The sequence below is a fragment of the Prunus persica genome, chromosome G2 (genome assembly GCF_000346465.2).
Source record: "Prunus persica cultivar Lovell chromosome G2, Prunus_persica_NCBIv2, whole genome shotgun sequence".
Taxonomy (NCBI): Eukaryota; Viridiplantae; Streptophyta; class Magnoliopsida; order Rosales; family Rosaceae; genus Prunus; species Prunus persica.
The window spans coordinates 18,632,572-18,643,708 of NC_034010.1; the positions used below are offsets into that span (position 1 = coordinate 18,632,572).

General features: G+C 38.0%; 1 pseudogene; it reads left to right on the forward strand.

Moving 5' to 3' along the window:
• LOC18769141 lies at nucleotides 8,347-11,137 on the forward strand (annotated as a pseudogene).

The window sequence follows — 11,137 nt, forward strand, 5'->3', positions numbered from 1 at the left end:
ATTTGCAGGATATTTGATATTTACTCTCTCTCTCTCTTTTTGTGTGCTTTCTTCAATCTTTGCTTTCGTTCTTTCTCACGATTTACGCTTCTTTCTCTGTGTCTAATTTCTTTGCGTTTTTGAGATTTTCCACTTCAGAATCCTATAACCAAAGGAGTATCAATTCATGGATGAAGATGTTGATTATGGCCATGGGGATTATATCTCTGAACCTTATGAGTTTCTTGCTCGGAATCTAAGGCTTGTGCTTCCATGGAAGGTAAAAGCCCTAATCTTGGTTGTGACTTTGAGTACGATAACTCTGATGTGGGTTCAATTTTTTATCCATATTCTACACATGAAAGTGAAGATGGTTATGAGACATTTAGCCCAAAAAGTGATGATTTTAACCTATCTCTGGATGATTCAAGAGATGATTCAAGCTCTACCCATCATCAAGAGGATGATCATGAGCATGAAATTCAAGAACTTGATGGAATCCTAGAACTAGATGAGTTTGAACTCATGGTTGAAGATGATTATGGTGATATCTCTGTATCTGATGAATATTCTGGTTCTGAAATTAATCCCCAATATGACCAATTTGAGTATGAGAGCTCTAGGGTTGATTCAATCTGTGATTCATGTGATGCCCATGAAAGTGAACCAGGTCATGAGAGACACAATTCACAAAGTGGTTGCTATACTCCACATCGGGATGATTCGAGCTCTACCCATCATCAAGATGATGATAATGAGCAAGAAAGCGATGAACTTGACGCTTCATTCTGCCCTGCAAGTCCAGAACCATCCTCTCCACCAGACTTGCTTTCTATTTTGACTTCAAGTTGTGCTTGAAGATGGCAAGAGAGCCAGTTGTGACTTCATGTGGTCATTTGTTTTGTCGGGATTGTTTGGACAAATGGCTGCTCTTTCACGTCTCAGATAAAGTGCCCTGTTTGTCATAGTAAGGTGCTTGATTCATCGATTGTTCCGATCAGGCCGACACCTGTATGCAACATAGACCTGGATTATGGCTTGAATTTGTCACCAAGACCAAATGGGGGACTTTACTTTTGAACATTTGGTTAATGTGGAGAGCTTTTGGTGATGCAGGAAACTTAATTAGTACAAGCTAGTAACTTATGCCCCCTTTCCAAGATATATATTGTGAATTTTGTTAGTCTATGCAACTACAACTATTGCAGCTTATGAATTAGGCCCAGTTTGAAATTGCTGTCATTTTTTTTAAAAAAAGTTACTTCTATTGTGCTTTGAAAATAATTAGTTGTAAAATAAAGCAGTTCCATGTTTCGTAAACAATATTTTTAAAGTATTGTTAGTACAAAAAGCAGTGTCAATATTGTTTGGTAAATTTTAATATAAAACTGTTGTAACTGTGAATAATGACTAAAATAGATATGATGTTAAAAGTGTTATGTACTAATCATGTGGTGGTAGTGATGGAGTGGAGGTGGTAGTGGTGATGAAGGTGGAGTTGGTGACTGTGGTAGTGGTAGTGGTAGTGGTGGGGATGTCGCTTGTGGAGGAGCTGGTGATGATGGTGGTAGTGGCAACATGGTGGTGTTGGTTGTGGAGGTGGTGGTGGAGGTGGAAGAGCTGGTGGTGGAAATGGTGCAGTAGGAGGAGGTGGTGGTGGCGGTGGTTGTGGAGGTAGTGAATGTGGTGATGCAAGTGGTGGAGTTGGACATGGAAGTGGAGGTGGTGTCATTTTTAAAAAGAGTAATGCTACACATACTATATTTTTATTCCACATTTCTATGCCACATGACGTGACATGTCCATATTATATGCTACATTAATTAAATCAATGAAGTGTATTTTTATTAATACAATTAGAAAAACAAATACAGGAATAAATCATAAAAGAAAAGAAAATATTAAATATTTTTAATTAATGTGGCTATTCACTTTAATTGTCACATAAGATGGTATAAGGATGTGGTATACAAATATGATAAGAATAACATTATTTTTCTTGTTCAGTATTTTACTTTCCTAATTTTTCCTTAAATATCACACAAATGTATTTATTTATTTATTAAGTGGCCCTCTTAAATTATAATTAATCATTATTTTAACAAATCAAACAGATATTCTATTAAGACGAATAAATATCATAACATAACGAGAGTGTTGTAAAGTATAAAGTAGTGGAGCCCACTTACTATTTGTTTGTAGACTTTGGTGCATGAGTTTATTCACGGGTGAATAGTGAATAGTGAAGATGAATCACGGGTGCCATTTATCAATGCCTATAAATAGGCAACCTGCAAAGTGAAAGGGAAGAGAAGAAAAGAAGAGAAAGGGAGAAACGGAAAAAGAAGAGGAAAGAAAGAAGGGAAAAGAGAAAAGAAGAGAAAGGGAAACGGAAAGAAACAAAGAGAGGAAAGAGAAGAGAGGAAAGAGAGAAGAGGAAAGAGAGAAAAGGAAAGAGACAAGAGGAAGAGAAGGAAGAAAGAGGAAAGAGAGAGCAGAGAGAAATTCTCCTAGAGAGAAAATTCAGTGAGCCACACATGTTGTAAACACTAAAGTTGTAGCCATATTATTTTATATAGTGAAAAGTTACTGCTGCTGCTCTCCGAGGACATAGGCATAGCCGAACCTCGTTAAATGCTGTGTCTCATCTACTTTACGTGCAGCTCAATATTCGTACATATTCCAGGTCATTTTATAACACGTTATCAGCACGAGAAGCTCTCAGCGCCTTGGCCTCTGCAAAGTTCATGAATGACAACAACTAGTACTAACTGGAAAAAGAAGATGCGGGTGGCTTTACTTGGGCTTTGATTGCAATTGGTCAAAAAGAAACAACATCGAAAGGATAAGTTGCTCCTTATGCTTTCTATTATTTTATTATTTCTCTACACAACAAGTTCAACTTAATTGCAAGTGGAAAGAAGAAAAGCCAACATGATATGTCTAGCTTTCAAACTAATATATTAGTATAAAATATTATATTATTATATGATCAATTTTGGTGGGTAAAGTTAATAGTTTATATGTGGCTACAGCAAGGGCATAGCTTTGGGTGCTGAAGAGTATTGGTACCTTTTGTTTTCGTCCACACAGCTTTCTCAGGGAAGTGCTAAAGCAAAGCTCTCTGCCTCCTTATTCTTTCAATTATTTCATTATTATCCTACACTATTTAACACCAATATTAGTACAGGTGTGCTGGTTACAAGTGGAAAGGCAGAGCAAGCGTGATATTTGTCTATCATGCACTAGTTTCCTTCGCTTGCCTATTATATACTCTATATAATCTATTTATATAGTAATTCTATGGACTGTTTAACCCCATATATTTTTAGTGGTGGTTTTGTCCCCACATTTAATTTATTTACTGTATGGTGTAGGTTTATTACCCATACGACAATATTTAAAGGGTGGTGCGGGTTTATCGTCCACGCCTTTGCTTATTTATTTTATTTATGGTATGGTGTAGGTTTATTACCCATACGACAATATTTAAAGGGTGGTGCGGGTTTATCGTCCACGCCTTTGCTTATTTATTTTATTTATGGTATGGTGTAGGTTTATTACCCATACGGCAATATTTAAAGGGTGGTGTGGGTTTATCGTCCACGCCTTTGCTTTTATTTAAATGTATGGAGCAGAATTAGTGCCCATACAAGCACGTTTACTTTACCGCACATTTAATTTTATTTAAGGTATGGTGCGGGATTAACGTCCATACAGCAAGCTATTTAATTTATGTAAGGTATGGTGCGGGATTAACGTCCATAAAGCAAGCAATTTAATTTATGAATTTATTTTACCGCACATTTACATTTATTTAAAGTATGGTGCGGGTTTATCGTCCATACCAGTAATTTATTTATCAGCAATTTATTTTATGGATTAATTGTGCTGTATGATGAGTTTTTACAGTATGCAGATCAGGACCAGAAGTTCCTTGATCCTCATCATACAATTACATCAGGACTTGAAGATCCTTGATGATGATATTAATATGAGAGCTGTCAATCTCTCCGGTACTGTATTTGTAAACATGTGATCGGACTTAAGGGTCCTTGATCCCTGACATGTAAATAAGGACCTAGAGTTCCTTAATGATGTAACAGTACCGTATTGGTTCATAGTGCCGTACACATTGATGATAACTGTACTGGCAGATGAATAGATACGTATTCATGACTTGATGAATAGTACTATTCACATGAATAGTGACGTATGCATAAATATGAACCATTTTGGGTAAACCGTCACTGTATACAAAAGGGAACCTGCAGTTCCTTAAACTCATGGATGAGCAATTAAATGAGATGCCAGAAGTTCCTCAAAATATGGACAATTATGTAAGGGCTTGAAGTCCCGAAATATGTACAGAAAATTGTAAAAATGTCCATACTATGAGAATATGTGGCTTTGGCCTGAAGTTCAAAATTTAACAGTGTTGAGAACCTGAAGTTCCAACAATTAAATGGACAACCCTTGAGGTATTATTGCAAATTGTGGTATGCCACATATTTCTTTGGCATAAGAAGATGATGAATTTAAAGTTCGATTTTGTTATAATCGACACCTCAAGGAAAAAATATATTTTGTAAATTTCGGTTGTTAAGAATACACCGCGAAATGGATAATATTAATATAAACCTCAAATAATGAATTGAGGCTCCCCACATATTTTGTTATATCTGGGCCGGAAGCCCATGGATCCAAATATATGAGAGATCCTGAACTTGAAGTTGTGGGTATATAGTAGTTAATGCTCTTCACTACTATATTGTGATATTATCATGGCTTTTACTCAATTCATATTTCATGTCCATTTGAAAAGGGCAAATAAATTCTGAGTTTGTGTTTAGCCCAAGACAAAAGTTCCGGGCTCCCATACGTTGAAATATGAAATTTGGGAAAGTCGATGTGGTTATTTGAACCTATAAGGCACAAGGTTCCAAACCGTCATTTTGAAAAGACGTAAAAACCACAGGTGCAAATTTTAAGAATGTGCGCAATTATTATAACAGGAAAGGAGCAAGTTGAAACGCAGTTGCTCCAATCAAGTTTTGCAAAGGCCATATCTATAGGAGGAAATATGGCTACAGTTTCCAGGATCCCAATATTATCTCAGATCCCCATATTATCTTTTTCTTTCCCAGAGTCCAAAACTTCACGTGGCCTCTGATAATGCATGTCGGCACTTTCGGCGTTTGCAAGTATTATTTTTGTCAAAAGCCGATCTTGCTTTGCAGATTTCACGGAGCTACTTTTTCAAAAGTATCCCGAGAATCTCCCAATTTTCCTATGGTTAATTTGAAATTCACCGGTTCTACCTATTCATTGTATTTGTGTATAAATGTGTTACTAACAAAATTTTCTTTGCAGAAGACATCCAGTTTTCTCCATACCTAGTGATGCGATATCTACTTGTTTTTCTTATCAGTGAGCACTTAATATGCCCGAGAAGCAAGACTATCTCTGATCATCCATTCAGGAAGTGAGACTATCCCTGATCACGTTTCCGCCACATCAGGGAACTGTGAAGGCGACCTTATGCTCTAATCTCCGGAAGTTCTTCTAGACTAGGAGAAATGAGAGCTGGTTGTTTGCTCCCACCAGCTTCCTTCCTTGATTGCTGAGCTTGTTGTCTGCTCCCACCAGCTTCCTTCCCTGATTGCTTACCTTCTCTTGCAATCAATATCACATTATTTTTGCATTTTTTTCTCTTTTTATAACTCTCTGTTCATAAGAGATTTTATTTCTTTAGAATGAACATCTGAAGAATGAATCCATGCAGTGATCCTAACTCTGAGAGTTATTTGTTTTTGACAGAGAAGAGAATTGTGATTTTTGCTCTTGCAGGATATAACAAGATCATCAAGCGATACTTTATATTTACTGGGCCGATACGAGCTTGAATGATACTTGAGAAAAGTTTCTCCCATCTAAGGATGTAAGCAATACTTGTGTTATTTTATGCTTATATACCTATTTGATATTTTATCTTGAAAGGTAACCAAATGGGGAGATAAGTCCGTTCCAAAAGAATGGCTTGTATGTATCCATGAATTACTAACGCAAATTTTACAGATTGCAAGTTGGATACATTGATAATACACTGCACAGATTAAAGTCCCATAAGAACAGAATATGGGTATAGCAGTGATCAATATGATGCACGCCTGTTGCGTAGCAAATGATGTGGATTGAAGTCCCGAAAGGACAATCCTTTGACATGTCAATATTGATATTATGCACGCCTAATGCGTAGCAAATTATATGGGTTAAAGTCCCATAATATGGGTTAAAGTCCCATAAATTAATTAACATGTATGTATTAATCTGTGGCATGCCTGCAGCATGACAGATATATGGGTTCTAAATGTTCCAACTCCCTAAATGGAGATTATCCACGCCCTACTATAAAATAACGCTCCATTGGAGGTTATAATCCACATTCTCACATAATAAAAGCCCCCTGCAGTGGCTTGGGTACCCAAAAGTAAAGAAATGTTTATAATTGATGCATGCGCATGCAAATGAGAATGGTGGGATCATGAATTGATGAATAACAATTTTTGATTTTGGAGTAACTACTCAAATCATCAATGGGCTGTGTTGATTGGAACCACGTTCAATTATTAAATGTCGACAATATCATTGGCCAAAATGGAATGAGGTAATTCCATTATAGATAAGAATGAACGTGAAGGAACAACCCACAATACGAACCCCAAAATTTGTTAATACTGAATGTTATACTTAGGTGTTCGGAATAAAAGAGAATATACCTACTTCGTATGACACAATGTTTCTGGCAGAAACAAGGAATGTTGGGTTTTCTCCATATTTATGGATTCAATTGTGCCCCTTTATTGCACATTTACGGAGACCAACATGTTATCTTTAAGGGTTATTAAATGCACAGAGCATATCACCTGAAGTGATTTCCTAAAGATGTATAAATAGCTGGGTTAAAGCTATATAATGTGTCATAAAGTTTAATCCCTTTTAAACAAAATCCGTTGAGAGGATTGACATTGCATAAAGCAAGTCCCTAAAGGACATGTGCTTGAAGCACAAAATTTGTACTCAATATTAATATGCATAAATTACCTCAGTGAGTACATTGATGTGATTGCAACACATTAAAGATTCTGCAGAATTCAAGAAATATTTGTCTCGACTTAAGGATCGAGCATTATACTAACGAGATTCTTGCTTATACTAAGAAAGTATTGAAGCATTTTTATGAGGATTATCCGTTGGACACTTTAAGGATTTTCCGGAAGTATATTCGACCGGACATCATATTTTCCAGATAGGGCTCAACTCCATCACCATCATTTTGGGATGATGTTAGGTATATTTGATGCTATTTTCGCATAACACCATGTATGGGCATATTCTTTCAAGTGAACTTATAAATAGCCCAAGCGTTATTAGATATGCGGACTCTGAAAATTTCTATGATTTACATAGAGATAGCTCACTGGAAATATATTTACTTACTCAACTATGAGAATTGTTAATGGCTACATCCTCCACTCACTCCAAAAGATAGTCATGAAGACATCAGGGGGAGATATTAATCAGGGGGAGCATCCAGAAGTATGCTATACAGATTGTTGTACTCTTCTTTCTTCCTTCCATCAGTTCTCTACCTTATTAGGTTTTCTCCAAGCAAATCTGATGAAGCAACTGACATATTATTTGTGGTCTCCAAGGGGGAGTGTTGTAAAGTATAAAGTAGTGGAGCCCACTTACTATTTGTTTGTAGACTTTGGTGCATGAGTTTATTCACGGGTGAATAGTGAATAGTGAAGATGAATCACGGGTGCCATTTATCAATGCCTATAAATAGGCAACCTGCAAAGTGAAAGGGAAGAGAAGAAAAGAAGAGAAAGGGAGAAACGGAAAAAGAAGAGGAAAGAAACAAAGAAGAGGAAAGAAAGAAGAGAGATAGAAAAGAAGAGAAAAGAGGAAAGAAAGAAGGGAAAAGAGAAAAGAAGAGAAAGGGAAACGGAAAGAAACAAATAGAGGAAAGAGAAGAGAGGAAAGAGAGAAGAGGAAAGAGAGAAAAGGAAAGAGACAAGAGGAAGAGAAGGAAGAAAGAGGAAAGAGAGAGCAGAGAGAAATTCTCCTAGAGAGAAAATTCAGTGAGCCACACATGTTGTAAACACTAAAGTTGTAGCCATATTATTTTATATAGTGAAAAGTTACTGCTGCTGCTCTCCGAGGACGTAGGCATAGCCGAACCTCGTTAAATGTTGTGTCTCATCTACTTTACGTGCAGCTCAATATTCGTACATATTCCAGGTCATTTTATAACAGAGAGCAGTTTGGGCGTTCGCTCAACATTTTTATTCGCCTTCGACGCTAACTCGACGCGTATTCGATGCTTATTCTACGCGTATTCGACGGAATATAATACGATCGTCGTCACCGCGAAACATAGGACTCGATTTTGAAATCACATCCAACCCAATCCGCTCTCTGATCTTAACAAAAATTAGAAACTCTACAATTTACGCTCAGTGGCCGTCGACTTCGCTCTTGTCTTGATTAGCGCTTCAATTCTCTTCAGTTCTCTGAATTCGTTTTGGGCGTTTTCTGGGTTTGATTCGGTTTTCGGCGGGCTTCCATCTTTGGCTTAAATGGCTGCCGGAAACCCTAGTTTTCCAACGGTCAGAGATTAAAACCCACTATTCAATTTCCGTTCCTTTTGTGTATTCTTATATAATTTACTTTTGGGTTTATTGAATTGAACCTAACGAGTTGTTTGCAGGCATTAATTTTGTGCACCCGTTAATCTACTTGCTGGGTTTTTCATATTCGCTCTGCGTCTTTTTTGTTTGGGTTTTGCATACTGAGTGATCCATTTGCAGGAGTTCTTATTTTTTGCGTATTGTTTTGTTGGATATTTGCAGGATATTTGATCTTTACTCTCTCTCTCTCTCTCTCTCTCTCTCTCTCTCTCTCTCTCTGCTTTTTTGTTATTGTTTTCATTTTTCACATATATATTATCTTGTGGCATCTTAACATAACAATGAGGTCTAGATGCCCTCTTGAAGAACGGCTTCTTCAGAAAAGGAATTCTCGGGAAAATTTGGACAGGTTCATACCAAATAGGTCTGCAATGGATTTTGATTTTGCGCATTACATGCTTACTCAAGGTAGGAAAGGTAAGGAAAACCCATCTAGATATGGAAGAGACTATAGGAAGCAGTTGGCAAAGGCAATGAACATGAATCGCACTAGAATCCTCGCTTTCAAAAACAAGCCTTCTCCCCCTGTAGCCCTGTAGAGCTCTTCCCGAGAAACTTCTCTTCTTTCCCACAGGATAAACCGGCGAACTCTAAGCCACAGAGACACATTCCTCAAACTCCGGAGACAACACTGGATGCTCCTCACCTTATTGATGATTATTACCTGAATTTGTTGGATTGGGGAAGCTCCAATGTTATCGCAATAGCTCTTGCAGACAGTTTATTTGTGGGATGCTACTGATCATTCTAATTCGGAAGCGGTCACATTTGAGGTTGAAATGGGACCTGTTACCAGTGTCAGTTGGGCTGTTGATGGACGCCACATTGCCATTGGACTGGACAATTCCGAAGTACAGCTATGGGATTCAACTGCAAAGCAGTATCTGAGAACCTTGAGAGGTTGTCACAGATCACGGTTAGGCTCACTAGCATGGAACAATCACATTCTTACAACTGGAGGAATGGATGGCCGCATTGTAAACAATGATGTAAGAATTAGATCGCACATTGTTGAGACATACAGAGGACATGAACGCGAGGTTTGTGGGCTTAAGTGGTCAGCCTCAGGGCAGCAATTAGCAAGTGGAGGAAATGATAACCTGCTCCATATATGGGACAACAGATCAGTGGCACCAACACAGTGGCTTCACAGGCTTGAAGACCATACAGCTGCTGTAAAAGCCCTTGCTTAGTGTCCTTTCCAGAGAAATTTGCTCGCTTCTGGTGGAGGTGGGAATGATCGGTGCATAAAGTTCTGGAACACTCACACAGGTGCTTGCCTGAACTCGGTGGACACTGGCTCTCTGGTTTGTGCTTTGCTGTGGAATATTAATGAACGAGAACTGCTTAGCTCACATGGGTTTACTCAGAATCAGCTTACTCTTTGGAAATACCCATCAATGGTTAGAATTGCAGAACACACGGGTCATACATCTAGAGTCCTTCATATGGCTCAGAGCCCAAATGGTTGCACAGTAGCAACGGCAGCTGGTGAAAGACTGTAACTTCTGGAATGTTTTTGGGGACCCTGATGAGGTTAAACCAGCTCCCAAAGAGCCTTTTGCCCATGTGAATTGTATCCGCTGAACAAGAAAATGAGAAATTACATCGGATGGAGATTTTATGGGCCAAAAACTACAATCAGGTATGGGACGCTGAACTGGAACTTTGATCAGTACTATTCTTTCTAGTTGAAGTTGGGATGAAATGAAAAGCTTCAGCGAAGGTCTCAAACAGTTGCAGTGCTTAGGGTTTAGGGTTTAGGCCATATTATTTCTCAATTCCCCTGTATGAAGAGTGATGGGAAATAGGAAAACTTTCTCAGTTCCACTGTATAAAGAGTGATGGGAAATAGGAAATCTTTTTATTATTTAGGTAGTAATGGATTTCAAGAAATCCTTGAAATCGTAGACATCAATAAAGATAAGTTCTCTTTTCCCAGCAAAAAAGAATTCCAATTTTGGAATCACACCCAACCCCATATATTGCTTGTGGTTGTCTCTTTGATCACTCCAATTAGGCCGACACCAGTATGCCACCGAGGCCTTGATTCTCTCTTCAATGTGCCACCGAGACCCAAGGGGGGACTTTGCTTTTGAAGATTCAAGTAATGTGGAGCTGTTGGTGCTGCAGGCAGCAGAATTAGTACTAGCATTTGCCCAGTACTAGCTTGCTGTATTAAACTAGCTCACTAGCAGCAATGACATTGTTAATGTTCTTCCTTAACATTTCCTGCTTTTTTTGTGGGTAGCGTGTTCCCTGAATTTTCAATCTCTCTCCATAAGGTTTCTCATCAACAGTATTTGCTAGTGAGCTTGTGTGAGTTCTTCCAAGCTTGAATACGATTATCATGTTTGTAATTTTGGTCAGTAAATATAGTACACGCATAAACTTTCCACTTA